General features: G+C 43.5%; 1 protein-coding gene and 1 pseudogene across 13 annotated transcripts in view; both read left to right on the top strand.

Annotated features, from left to right (window-relative positions):
* ablim2 (actin binding LIM protein family, member 2) overlaps positions 1-14752 on the top strand; it is a 743081-nt gene that overhangs the window by 265071 nt on the left and 463258 nt on the right. The window lies entirely within an intron of this gene.
* On the top strand, positions 6554-8259 carry LOC139233830 (importin subunit alpha-3 pseudogene; annotated as a pseudogene).

Raw genomic sequence — 14752 nt, 5'->3', positions numbered from 1 at the left:
ACATTTTTAACATTTCCAACAAGACTTCAACCACAGAGAACACAAATGCAAAAAAACAAGGTACTCCCCTTCCCCCAAACCTCCCAACATATATTCAATAGCAACAACAACAACATCAATACTCTCACAACTAAAACTCCTGCGGCCATGCACCTCACTTTCCTTCCCCTCCATCGCCCCCCCCGCCCCCCGCTTCTTCCCACCTCTACCCCTTCCCCTCCTGACTCCAAGCCACCTTGCTACACTGCTCCTCAGGTGCTGCTTTATTGGGGTGGGATGTCAACAGATCCGCCCGTTGGCCTGATGCTGCAGAGGACGGTCCCAAGAAGGGAACGTCCTCCGTGCCAGAAGCAAAAGCTTACTCCTGGCTCGCATGTGTCGATGGCAATGGGGCTGCGGCAACTTGGGGTTCAGTGCCGCGTTCTGGGAGCACTGGTAGCCCTGTGGCCCCAGTGTTCCTGGCTATCACCTCCAGGGCCATCGCTATCCACAGCACATACACAGAACCTACAAGGGAGCAAGCGATCTTAGATCTGGTCCTGTGTAATGAGTCAGGAATAATAAACGATCTCCTAGTAAAAGATCCTCTCGGAATGAGTGATCACAGTATGGTTGAATTTGTAATACAGATTGAGGGTGAGGAAGTAGTGTCTCAAACGAGCATACTATGATTAAACAAAGGGGACTACAGTGGGATGAGGGCAGAGTTGGCTAAAGTAGACTGGAAACACAGACTAAACGGTGGCACAATTGAGGAACAGTGGAGCTCTTTCATAGTGCTGAACAAAAATATATTCCAGTGAAAAAGAAGGGCGGTAAGAGAAGGGATAACCAGCCGTAGATAACCAAGGAAATAAAGGAAAGTATCAAATTAAAAACCAATGCGTATAAGGTGGCCAAGGTTAGTGGGAAACTAGAAGATTGGGAACATTTTAAACGACAGCAAAGAATGACTAAGAAAGCAATAAAGAAAGGAAAGATAGATTACGAAAGTAAACTTGCGCAAAACATAAAAACAGATAGTAAAAGCTTTTACAGATATATAAAACGGAAAAGAATGACTAAAGTAAATGTTGGTCCTTAGAAGATGAGAAGGGGGATTTAATAATGGGAAATGTGGAAATGGCTGAGACCTTAAACAATTATTTTGCTTCGGTCTTCACAGTGGAAGACAAAAAACCATGCCAAAAATTGCTGGTCACGGGAATGTGGGAAGGAAGGACTTTGAGATAATCACTATCACTAGGGGGGTAGTGCTGGACAGGCTAATGGGACTCAAGGTAGACAAGTCCCCTGGTCCTGATGAAATGCATCCCAGGGTATTAAAAGAGATGGCGGAAGTTATAGCAGATGCATTCGTTATAATCTACCAAAATTCTCTGGACTCTGGGGAGTTACCAACGGATTAGAAAGCAGTTAATGTAACGCCTCTGTTTAAAAAAGGGGGCAGACAAAAGGCAGTTAACTATAGGCCGGTTAGTTTAACATCTGTAGTTAGGAAAATGCTTGAAGCTATCATTAAAGAAGAAATAGCGGGACATCTAGATAGGAATAGTGCAATCAAGCAGATGCAACATGGATTCATGAAGGGGAAATCATGTTTAACTAATTTACTGGAATTCTTTGAGGATATAACGAGCATTGTGGATAGAGGTGTACCGATGGATGTGGTGTATTTAGATTTCCAAAAGGCATTCGATAAGGTGCCACACAAAATGTTACTGCAGAAGATAAAGGTACGCGGAGTCAGAGGAAATGTATTAGCATGGATCGAGAATTGGCTGGCTAACAGAAAGCAGAGAGTCGGGATAAATGGGTCCTTTTCGGGTTGGAAATCGGTGGTTAGTGGTGTGCCACAGGGATCGGTGCTAGGACCACAACTGTTTACAATATACATAGATGACCTGGAAGAGGGGACAGAGTGTAGTGTAACAAAATTTGCAGATGACACAAAGATTATTGGAAAGCGGGTTGTGTAGAGGACACAGAGAGGCTGCAAAGAGATTTAGATAGGTTCAGCGAATGGGCTAAGGTTTGGTAGGTGGAATACAATGTCGGAAAGTGTGAGGTCATCCACCTTGGAAAAAAAAACAGTAAAAGGGAATATTATTTGAATGGGGAGAAATTACAACATGCTGCGGTGCAGAGGGACCTGGGGGTCCTTGTGCATGAAACTCTTTTTGAGTCCTTGTGCATGAATCCCAAAAAGTTAGTTTGCAGGTGCAGCAGGTAATCAGGAAGGCGAATGGAATGTTGGCCTTCATTGCGAGAGGGATGGAGTACAAAAGCAGGGAGGTCCTGCTGCAACTGTATATGGTATTGGTGAGGCCGCACCTGGAGTACTGCGTACTATTTTGGTCACCTTACTTAAGGAAGGATATACTAGCTTTGGAGGGGGTACAGAGACGATTCACTAGGCTGATTCCGGAGATGAGGGGGTTACCTTATGATAGATTGAGTAGACTGGGTCTTTACTCGTTGGAGTTCAGAAGGATGAGGGGTGATCTTATAAAAACATTTAAAATAATGAAAGGGATAGACAAGATAGAGGCAGAGAGGTTGTTTCCACTGGTCGGGGAGACTAGAACTAGGGGGCACAGCCTCAAAATACGGGGGAGCCAATTTAAAAGCGAGTTGAGAAGGAATTTCTTCTCCCAGAGGGTTGTGAATCTGTGGAATTCTCTGCCCAGGGAAGCAGTTGAGGCTAGCTCATTGAATGTATTCAAATCACAGATAGATAGATTTTTAACCAATAAGGGAATTAAGGGTTACGGGGAGCGGGCGGGTAAGTGGAGCTGAGTCCACGGCCAGATCAGCCATGATCTTGTTGAATGGCGGAGCAGGCTCGAGGGGCTAGATGGCCTACTCCTGTTCCTAATTCTTATGTTCTTATGTTCTTATGTCATGGTCGCGGATATGGTAGCCAGCTGTTAGGATATGCCCCCCATTGTCTGGAGGATCTGCTGACCTAAGTCAACACTCCTCCTGGACGAGTGAACCATTTCCCCACTTAGATCTGTCGCTCATGCAGCAGTCCTGCTACGTCGAACCAACCTCCGCGGGGTTGGCGCCGGCATGGAGACACTTGGAGTGCCCTGCGGCAAAGTGCTTGGGCCCATTACCTCCAAGGTGGAGGAGGACACGGCCACAAGAGCACTAAATGTCATCAGTGTAGTTGACACTGTAGTTGACATGATGGAGCTTGTTGCTGCAGGCTCCTCAATCTCCTCACTGTCATCAGTGGAGAGGGCACCCTGCAGCTCAACGGGCGAGATTCAGGGCTCCTCACCACCAGAATGACGATCCCACACCGCCGCCACCGCCGGATTCGCACCTTGCCTCGGTGGGGTTGCCTGTGACTGCGCTGTTAGCTGAGCTGCAAAACATAAATGATGTTGCTAGAGGAGAAGGGGGTGCTAGGGTCACAGGGTGATTCAAACGCTACACACAGCATATGCACGAGGACAGTACTACCACTTTCAAAATAATCACAGACATCACATTTAATGAATATAACCAAATTCTGCATTACAATGATTTTCATGAATCCATCATTAATGAGATAACACTTTCATCAATTGTTCGTATATGAGTGGGCGTGGCATCTATTGGGTCTACACCATTGCGTGTTTACTTTATTTACGTGGCATCACATCTGGTTCTGTTGCTGCATGCGTGGCTGACCGGGGGTGGATCCCCACTAGTGTCAGCGCCCGCTCCTCAAGGTCGGTCAGCTCGCTGATGACTGGTGGGCCGCCACCCGTGCGCCACTGCTTGGTCCTATTCTTCGAAAGCTTCTTCTGCAAAAGGTAACAACAGCACGACATGGCATAAGATCATTGCTAGCTACTGTCACAGATACTGATACAACCCATAACCGACTGATGTTATAATTATTATGATTATTAACCTAAAGACGTACACCGTAAGCGTAGACTTTGAGTAAAACATTCCTGGTCTAACTGCAATACATCAGATCTGAATTTATTTACTCATTACACTTACAATTCCAATTATATAAATATATAAATAAATGTAATACTTACTCTGCCAGAGCCGATAAGGTCATTCCAGCACTTGTCCTCACATGCCTCGTGTGTCACCGATGAGACCACCTCAGCTTTCTTGGTCCAAATTTTCTGGTAAATCTTCAGGCTGGGCTTCTCACGCCCACTCCAGGTCAATTGACACCGATGTGACTCCACCTCCTGCAGGAGGGCAGCATTTGCCTCATCGTAGAATCTCCTAGCTCATCTTCATCCTCCCAACTCCACTTCCTCTCACCAGCCTCCTCCCCCTCCACATCGTGCTGTCTCGCCTCCTCCATGCCTTCCATGTTATTTTTTTTTGCCGATGTTTCTGTGTTACCAAACTAATTTCTTGGTGCTTTAATTTCTTCTTACTGCTCACAAAAATCTTTATTACCTCCCACAACAGCCAAACAAACAACAAAGAACCAGACAATAAACCCACACACGCTTTCTGTTCCTCTCTGCTCTCTCTCTCTCTCTCTCCTCTTCTGCGCATGTATTGATGACCCCTGACCTTCTGAAATGCGGGAAAAGACCGTTGCTATGGACGCCGACATTTTACAGCAGAAGAAAAAAAAATGACCGCTAACACGCATTTCACATCGTTCCCGCTAACGCCCATTTTATAAACTGGAAACTAGGGGTTTCGAAAATGGGCGCTAGTCCGGCGATCTCAAAACCCATAATAAATGCCAACCCTGGAAATAACGCCCATTTTTGGGCGATCTGCACAATAATGGAAAGTCTAGCCCATAGATCGGGGAAATATTGACAAAATATTTCCGGCATATTTCTGGCCTAGAAAAATGGGCGTAACACTGGCAAAATGCCAAGAAACGGGCTTGGGCAAAATTGAACCTGATATCACAAACTCTGATAATGGGAGCCCTGAAATAAACTCTTAAGTAATTCATAACTAGTTCCTGTTCACATTTAATTTGTGTGCTTAAAACAGTTAAAGCAGTTTCAGAAATGGGGGAGCAGATTGTGAACTATTAACGCATTTTATTTTTACTTTGTTATCTGTTACCTTGGGCCAAATGTCAGATTTCACCTGGCAGTCCTGGGGAGCAGAGGGTGTGGATGTGAGGGAAATAGGCAGTTAACCCAGCCCTGCCCTCCCTTCGCCAGTGGCGGGGGCGGGGAAGGGATGGGCAGTGGCAGTCCTGGCAGGGACAGGGGTTGAGAAAAATTGAGGTTGGGGCAACAATGCAATGTTAGGCCTCACTGCCCACTTTGCCCCTTTTTCCTCTGCTATCCCACCTGATTTCAGGCAGGATAGCAGTGAGAAAATCTGCCACTCTGAGATAATTACCAATCTGGCTTTGTAATGTAAACAAGATATCTACATACATTTCTTGGACGAACTGCTTGCTTGTTATTGGTCATATTGATAGAGTATTAACTAAATTTAAAAACAGAATAATGCAGATGCTGGAAATCTGAAATAAAAACAGAAAATGTTGAAAATACTCAGCAGGTCTGGCCGCATTTGTGGACAGACAAACAACGTTAACGTGACATGTTGATGACCTATCATCAGAACTGGAAAAAGTTAAATATATAACATGTTTTAAGTAAATACTGAGACAGGGAAAGAGAGAGGGGGGAAAAGAACAAAAGGGAAGATCTGTGATAGGGTGGAAGGCAGGAAAGATTAAAAGACAAAAGGGATGATGGTGCAAGGCAAAAGAGGATGGTAATGGGTCAAGTAAAGAAACAAAAGATGGATTTAGAGGTGGTGTAAATGGCAACAGCAGAATCATTACCAGCACCTGCTGTCTGGGAAAAATAGGAACAGTGTTTATGATCGGAAGTTGTTGAAATCACTGTTGAGTCAGAAAGGTTGTAGAGTCCCTAATCGAAAGATGAGGTGCTGTTCCTCGAGATACCGTTGAGCTTCATTGGAACAGTGTGTTAGGACGAGGTGGGAGTGGGAAGAAGAATGAATGCAAGGCACCATCATATCTTTTGACATTTAATCTCTCCTGCCTTCTACCCGATCACTGATCTTCCCTTTTGTTCTTTCCTTCCCTCCCCCTTTCCCTGCCTGTTACATCTCTAACTTTTTCCAGTTCTGATGAAAGGTCATCGACCTGAAACATTAACTTTGCTTCTTTCTCCACAGATGCTGCCTGATCTGACGAGTATTTCCAGCATTTCCTGTATTTATTGACTACATTTATTTACTGACACCTCATTTGAATATTGAAATTTGATTGGCTGGGAAGTTTAATTTGGGCTGTGTCATAATACTGGTGTGATGACATACTGGATGGACTCAGTCACAGATAGTAAGTAAAAGGGAGCCCGGCGTGTAAACAGGCACTGTGTTTTTGCAATCCTCATAGTAATATGGTCTTAGAAAATTTGTAATTCAGATCTAGTCCATTTAAAAGTTATAATGAGTGGTCCATTCCTGTGTATAAAGGTGAGGAAACGTTGGACAAGAGATCTGCAGTCATTGAATCTTGAACTTTTCTTTTAAATACAAAACCTTTTTTTGCAAGAAGCAAATGGATATGGCAGATAACATTAAGTTGGATAATCAAAGGATAAAGAATTTCAAGAAAAAAGGGCGGGATCTGGAGACTGTGAGACGACAACAAAATGAGATTGTTGTTGAACTAAGAAAAATCAAAAGGGATGAACACTACTTAAAGCGAAGGAATGTACTAGTAGGAAATGAAGAAACTGATCCTGATGGTGATATCAAAGTGCAAAATGCATCATTAGAAGAAATAGTAAAAAATGCAACTAGCGATAACCCGGAAATTCAACTCAGTGGAGTGCAAGCTGCTAGAGAGTTGGTGTCCGGTGATTATGCTCCTCCAATAGGTGATTTAATCAACTCTGGCATTTTTCCAATTCTTATGCACTGTCTAGAACAGGACAACAATCCTCCATTGCAGTTAGAAGCAGTATGGGCTTTAGCAAACATTGCTTACGGTCCTTCGGAACACACAGAGGCTGTGATTAAATCAAACGCTGTCCCTCTTTTGTTAAGACTGCTAAGCTGCCCATATCAGGATGTGTGTGAACAAGCACTTTTGGCTTTAGGCAACGTAATAGCTGATGGACCGAAATGTAGAGATTATGTCATTAGCCTAGGGGTGATAAAGCTCGTGCTTTCTTTTGTCAGTGCTTCAGTCCCTCTTACTTTCCTTCGCACTGTCACATGGGTAATTGTCAATCTCTGCCGTCAGAAAGACCCTCCCTTGCCAAAAGAAACTATTCAAGAGATTCTTCCAGCTCTGTATGTTCTTGTTCACCACAATGATATTAATGTCATAATAGATACTGTTTTGGCCTTGTCCCACATAACAGATGCTGAAGATGACCAGATCCAGATGGTTATAGATTCAGGAATAGTTCCTCATCTGATTCCTTTTTTTGGCCATCAGGATGCCAATATTCAGACTGTGTCATTGCGAGCCGTAGGAAATATTGTAACTGGTACTGATGAACAAGCACAAGTAGTCCTGAACTGTGGAGCTCTTTCTCATTTTCCAGCATTGCTAACTCATCCTAATGTGAAACTCAATAAGGATGCTGTATGGTTTCTCTCCAATGTCACTGCTGGGAACCAGCAGCAGGAACAGGCAGTGATTAATGCTAACCTTGTTCCTATGATTATAAACCTCATGGAAAATGGGGATTATGTTACACAGAAAGAAACTGCTTGGGTTATAGCCAATCTCGCTAATTGTGGCAGGAAAGATCAGATTAACTATCTGATTGAACAGAATGTAGTTGTTCCATTCTGCAGGCTGCTTACAATGTTGGACCCTCAGATAATTATAGTGATACTGGATGGGTTAAGTAATATCCTGAATACAGCAAATGATAAGACAGAACTGATAGCAAAGCAGATTGAAGAGAGTGGAGGTTTGCAAATGATTGAACAATTACAACTGCATGAAAATGAGGAGATATATAAACTGGCATATGATATCCTTGATCAATTGACAAGCGAAGAAGATGAAGATTCTATTCGGGTGCCAGAAAAAATGGAAGATGCAAAAATCGGTTTAAGTTCTTCCACAAGCAGTCCGGAAAAAGAATTCCAGATCTAAAGAGGCATACTTTCTGGAGTAACTTTCTGGAGCTTTTGAAATGGAAGATTTGATCAATCCTGCTTGCTTCCAATGCTACATTAAGTTGAAGAGCTGTTCTATAGATTGTGTTTGGCATCCCTGAAAATCCCAAACTAAGCTAGACTCCTCCATTCAAGTCATGTTGCTATTCAATAATCAGAAAAAAAACTTCTTTTCACAGAATTGTCCTAATGCATACAGTTGAATGTAAATGTATGCACACTTGGTTTCCTTATACAAGGTAATGAATAAAGCCCAGAAAATAGCAACACGAGTTTGTCTTATTTATACCAAATAGGTACTGGAGAATTTAGGCAGTTTAATTGTAGTGTTCATACTTTATAGTGGAAGATACAAAAGTTTAGAGAAACACAGTTGGACATGCCAGTGGCAGAAACCCCAACTGCTGTGTGAAAAAAAATATTTTATCCCTCCCCTTCCCCCCCCCCCACTTTGTTTGTCTAATGATAATCCTGAGTTTATGCCCCATGATGATGCTGTACCCGCAGTGACTAACTTGCAATGGCCATTGAATTTCCATCTTGATCCTTATGATTTTATTTCTCTTAATCCTTCAGAACCTCCTCTGTTGTTCATTCATCTTAGAAACAAGGGCCTGGATGTTCTGTGAGGGTTTTCCTGATCTCTCAGCATAACTTCGGAGGGAGATTGGCAGCAAACACAAGGGAAATCGTGTAAACAACTATTTTCAGACATTTATGCATTTCCCTCGGAAGTAATGCAGCGCAATTTCACCAGAATTTTATATGTTCCAATGAGATCACCATGATCTAAATATAAGGTGAACAAGCTCAAGGAGCTTGCTCCTGTACTTATATTCTCTGAGAATTCTGCGCTTCTGCCCAAGTTATTGTGGGAGATCAGGAGAAGCCCGATGGAATTTCAGGGCAAGGCAGAAGGTGGCTAATGCCTGTAGATCTGTGCTTCAGCCACTCTCCAAAGGTCCACTCTCTGCAAGAGAGTAGAGAAAGCTAGATTGGTTATAGCAGCTGTAATCCCAGTGTTAATAACAAAATATACAGAGACAGGTATATTTTTCCTTCATATATGTTGGCACATGGGATACTATTTGCTGCTTATAATATGAAAGGTTATTAACCATAAGCATCACATTTGTTCTTGAATTTCTCACCGATTCTATGTTCCAGTAATGCAATTCTTCATTTGATCACTGAATTTTATTGAATTAATTTTATCCATACTGATTAAAATATGAACATCTGTCAATAAACAGCTATGTTATATCTATATATGTACATTTAGATTCTTGGTAAAATATTAATTTAATTTCTCAGATAATGTTCACCAATTGTACATATGTTTAAAGTGACACCTTGTAGTGTAAGAACAAAATGCTAAATGGAAAGTTGTATTATTTGGGAAAAAATATCTAAATAAAAAGTATTCTGCAGTCGTAAATGATCCCATATGCAGTACTTCCAGCCATTTTGAATGGCTATCGATTAGAATTAGAAAATTATCACTGCCCCATCGCAAAAATCAGTATGTATTCTTTGGAATGGTCTTGTTGGCCAAGTCCATGTTTGCAGATGCGTTTTAGCTGGCATGGTCCTGCAGTCTTGACAGGTAGTACACTTACCTACTAAAACTTCTAAGTCTTTGTCCAACCCAGGCCAATAAACAAAACTTCGGGCCACCGCTTTCATGCCTACGATGCCAGTATGCTTTCTGTGAAGTTCCGTCAAGACTTTGACCCGTAGTCCATTGGGAATGACTACTCTCAGGCACCATTTTAGACATTCCTGCTCACATGATAATTCATGGCAACGATGATAAAAAGGCTTTATCCCCTCATCTAAATGCATCTGATCTTCAGACCACCCTCGCAGGGTGTGCTCATAGGCCAGCTGCAACGTGGCATCTTTCTGTGTGTGCTCTGCAATATCATCATTATCATCATAGGCAGTCCCTCGGGATCAAGGAAGACTTGCTTCCACTCCTGAAGTGAGTTCTTTGGTGGCTGAACAGTCCAATACGAGAATCACAGACTCTGTCACAGGTGCGACAGATAGTCGTTGAGGGGAGGGGTGGGTGGGACTGGTTCGCACGCTGCCTGCGCTTGATTTCTGCATGCTCTTGGCGTTGAGACTCGAGGTGCTCAGCACCCTCTCGGATGCACTTCCTCCACTTAAGGCGTTCTTGGGCCAGGGACTCCAAGATGTCAGTGGGGATGTCGCACTTTATCGGGTACGTCCTTGTAGCGTTTCCGCTGCCCACCTTTGGCTTGTTTGCCGTGAAGGAGCTCCGAGTAGAGCACTTGCTTTGGGAGTCTCGTGTCTGGCATGCGGACTATGTGGCCTGCCCAGCGGAGCTGATCGAGTGTGGTCAGTGCTTCAATGCTGGGGATGTTAGCCTGAATGAGGATGCTGATGTTGGTGCGCCTGTCCTCCCAGAGGATTTGTAGGGCGGAGACATCGTTGGTGATGTTTCTCCAGCAACTTGAGGTGTCTACTGTACATGGTCCATGTCGCTGAGCCATACATGAGGGCAGGTATTACTACAGCCCCGTAGACCATGAGCTTGGTGGCAGTTTTGAGGGCCTGGTCTTCAAACACTCTTTTCCTCAGGCAGCTGAAATGCTGCACTGGCGCACTGGAGGTGGTGTTGGATCTCGTCATCGATTCCTGCTCTTGTTGATAGGAGGCTCCCGAGATATGGGAAGTGGTCCACGGTGTCCAGGGCCGCACCGTGGATCTTGATGATGGGGGGGCAGTGCTGTGCGGTGAGGACAGGCTGGTGGAGGACCTTTGTCTTACGGATGTTTATCGTAAGGCCCATGCTTTCGTATGCCTCAGTAAATACATTGACTATGTCCTGGAGTTCAGCCTCTGTATGTGCGCAGACGCAGGCGTCGTCCGCTTACTGTAGCTCGATGACAGAAGTTGGGATGGTCTTGGATCTGGCTTGGAGACGGCGCAGGTTGAACAGGTTCCCACTGGTTCTTTAGTTTAGTTCCACTCCAGCGGTGAGCTTGTGGTGAGGTGGAGCACCGCGGCGAGAAAGATTGAGAAGATGGTTGGGGCGAAGACGCAGCCCTGTTTGACCCTGATCCGGACATGGATTAGGTCTGTGGTGGATCCGTTGGTAAGGATCACGGCCTGCTTGTCGTCGTGGAGCAGATGGAGGATGGTGACGAACTTTTGGGGGATCTGAAACGGAGGAGGACGCTCCATAGACCCTCGCGGTTGACAGTGATGGTGACTGGAAAGTCCTTACCAATGACATCTAGAGTAAAGATTGAATGTTCGTGGCCAATTTCAGAATCTTCATGGGGCAACCTTGAAAGGGCATCTGCCACTGCATTCTGCTTCAACGTACGATACTCGATTTTGTAATCATACTGAGACAATAAAATCACCCATCTTTGCAACCTGGAAGCCGCCAAAGATGGAATTTCCCCCTTTGGATCTAGGATAGCTAGTAACGGTTTGTGATCGGTTACTAGCGTGAATCTTTTTAATACCAAATATAATTGCCAAAGCCTATTTCTCAATCTGGGCATAATTTTGTTGGCTTTGGTTGAGCGTATGTGATGCAAGGGCAACTGTTTTTTCCTGCCCATCATTCATAACATGGCTGATCACTGTTCTCACACCATACCCAGAGGCATTACATGTTAGTCTTAGTTCACGAGTCAGATTATAATGGACAAGACGAGACGAGCACTACTGCTTAAGCGCCGCCTTTATGTGTTGCTCTTTGTCCCGTATCCAATGCACACCTTTCTTTAATAAATAATGGAGTGGTGCGAGCACCGTTGCTAGTCCAGGAAGGAAATGAGGATAAGATTGGACCATGCCTAAAAAGGATCATAATTCAATAACATTTTTTGGCTCCAGAGCCACCATGATGGCTTGCACTTTCTCCTTAACTGGATTTTCATCTTCCCGCAATCCTAGATAAACCATCTCATGCTGTATGAAAACACATTGGCCCAGAAATTGCAGTCGGAGGCTTCCCACGGGCAGATGCCTCCGACCTGAAAAATTTCTACGAATTTATCTGGTGGTCCGGGAGGAGCCTACGATTCCGGTGGGGAGGCCTTCTCTTCCTGCGCTGCGAAGCGCGCTCCCGTCCTCCAGGTTCCCACGGGTGTGACTGCTCAGCCAGTCAGGTACTGTATTCCACAGCTTTCTCATTGATAGCAATGAGAACTCCGTATCTACGAGTTCTCATTGCTATTAATGGGGAAAAAAACAAACACACTAAACACATGTAATAAAAAATAAAAAAACACACCTCACATAATTAAATTTAATTGAAATTAAAGTTAATAAATATGAGAGAAAATTTTTTTTCCTAGTTTTTAAAAAGTTTTTAAAATTATAGTTAAAAATAAATGTATCATGGTGGGCAGGGTTTTTAAAAATATGTGCTTTTTAAATTTAATTTAATTAGATTTTTGTATGTTTTTAAACTCTTATGCCTGTAAAAGTAGGCTACATGCCTGCTTTTATCAGGCGCAAGAATTTTGTGGATATTTGCTGGGCAAGATATGGGTAAATACTGCAATCTTGCCCTTGCAAATATTCTCGCTCCCGATATGTGTGAGATTTGTCAAGCTCCAGCTTGACAGATCGGAAAAGCCGGTTTTCAGCACATCCATTGTGCGCTGAAAACCGGCTTTTCTGATGCCTTCCAGGATCCGTAGAAACTTCGTACGGACCCGGGGAGGCCAGGATTTCTAGGCCATTTACTCTTCTTCAGCTTCAGGTTATGGTCATTGAACCGTCAGATTTCCAGGTTTTCCTTCTCAATGCCGGTGACAAACAGTGATTTATTCCCTGTAAGATCTGATCCATGGTAGCCTAAAATATCCTTGGTGAGGACTTGATACCATAAGGCAACTTGGTGTATGAATATAAACCTTTGTGTGTGTTGACTGTCAGATACTGCTGACTACTGTAAGATTTCTAAATCTCTAGCATTAAATTAACAGCAAGACCAATTCTTTTAAAACAATTTGGAATGTTTATTAAAACACACACACATGCACATAGCCTATTGGACAAACAGCAGTCGATTAGTATCCTATGGACTCTACTTGATTACAACAGGTACAGTAATGTTACAATAATGAGTTACAGATTTATAAAGACTTATACTTCCCTCTGAGTCAAGACAAAGCACACAACGTTCTTCTTTGCTTCTGGTTCTGTGGAGGGAGGTTTCTTGATTTGCCGTGTGGTCATCGAAAAAGATTGAAGAGAGAGAGAGTGGCCTTGCGCTTGGATTTTTATCTCCCTTAAGTCCATTGTTTCTCAGAAAGCCCCAGGAATGGGTCTTAGTTTTAGGGCAGTCTTTTATTGGCTTTCCTCACATGTGATTGGCTGGAGAGCTGGTGCCATTCCTTGATTAGGTTAATTGCTTTCCAATTAACATCTTTTCTAGTTTGGTGAGTTTCGATGGGTTTCAAAGCCATACTTCTTTTGTTCCTTAAGATCTGCCGAGCTAGAGAAGACATGAACTTGAGTTTTTGAGTTCAAACCGCAGCCTGTCTGTATATCTGCACTTTCAACATTTATACATACACACCCAATCAATTTTATCATTAATATACACTTTTACTATTACAAACTCCCCACCTTGGGGGGGAAATATCCTTGTTGACTCCTCATTTGGTTTATTGCCTCAGGGCTCGCATATCATAAATATTGACGGGGTTCTGAGCCATAGGTTGTCCTATATTATACACTGTTTTCCACCATGGGCTGACTCCTAGCTTTTGTATAGCTCTGCTGTTTATGGCGCTGTTCTGTCTCATCTGTATTTATTGTTTCTGTGAGGTGGATGACTGCTGTAGAATGGATTTTAAACTTAGAGAGAGGAAAGTGGATGGCCTGATTCAGTTCCCACATGGCGCCACATGTAGGGGATTCACTATAGTACAATAACACCTCCAGTGGAGACCCTCCCCTTCCGGTATTTCCAGTGCACCATCGCCACTTAAAGCATATCCATGATAATCATAAGTCATGCTGCAGCTACCGCTTCTCTATCTTCCCTCGGCTTTGGTCGTGGCCAGTATCATCCCGACAATCATACGGATCCATATCATGACCTGTGGGAAACAAGATCAGTGTCGTGTTTACTCTTTGGCAGTTTTTAGCTGATTAATGTGATACCATTTCTTGTACTTAACACCCTTTTCCCCCGGTAACTGAATCAAATAAACTGCAGGGGTCAATCGATCTATAATTGTATGCGGTCCCCACCACCTTGGCTCAAAGGCATGCTTTTTTTTCCCCATAATTTGGAAGCATTACGGAGTCCCCCATCTGATATTCAAAGGGATGTACTTTCTTGTCAAAGTACCTTTTAATTTATTTTTTTGACTTCCTCAATTTTGTGGCCACAAATCGATTCATCTGATCGGTGTGATCTACCACTTGTTCCAGCTACTTGGAACTACATGATTTCATTGTCAGGGGACTCATACCTGTTAGTGTTAGTTGGCCTGGCGGTCTCATGAGTCTCCCCATCATGGCCTGATATGGAGGGATTCCTGTTGTTTTATGAGGTGTGGACCTGTAAGCACATTGGCAGCATGTTAGCCCATTGAATGGGGTGGTCCGCGCACAA

Source organism: Pristiophorus japonicus, chromosome 2 (assembly GCF_044704955.1).
Source record: "Pristiophorus japonicus isolate sPriJap1 chromosome 2, sPriJap1.hap1, whole genome shotgun sequence".
NCBI classification, from domain to species: domain Eukaryota; kingdom Metazoa; phylum Chordata; class Chondrichthyes; family Pristiophoridae; genus Pristiophorus; species Pristiophorus japonicus.
This window is presented reverse-complemented; position numbering and strand designations above follow the sequence as displayed.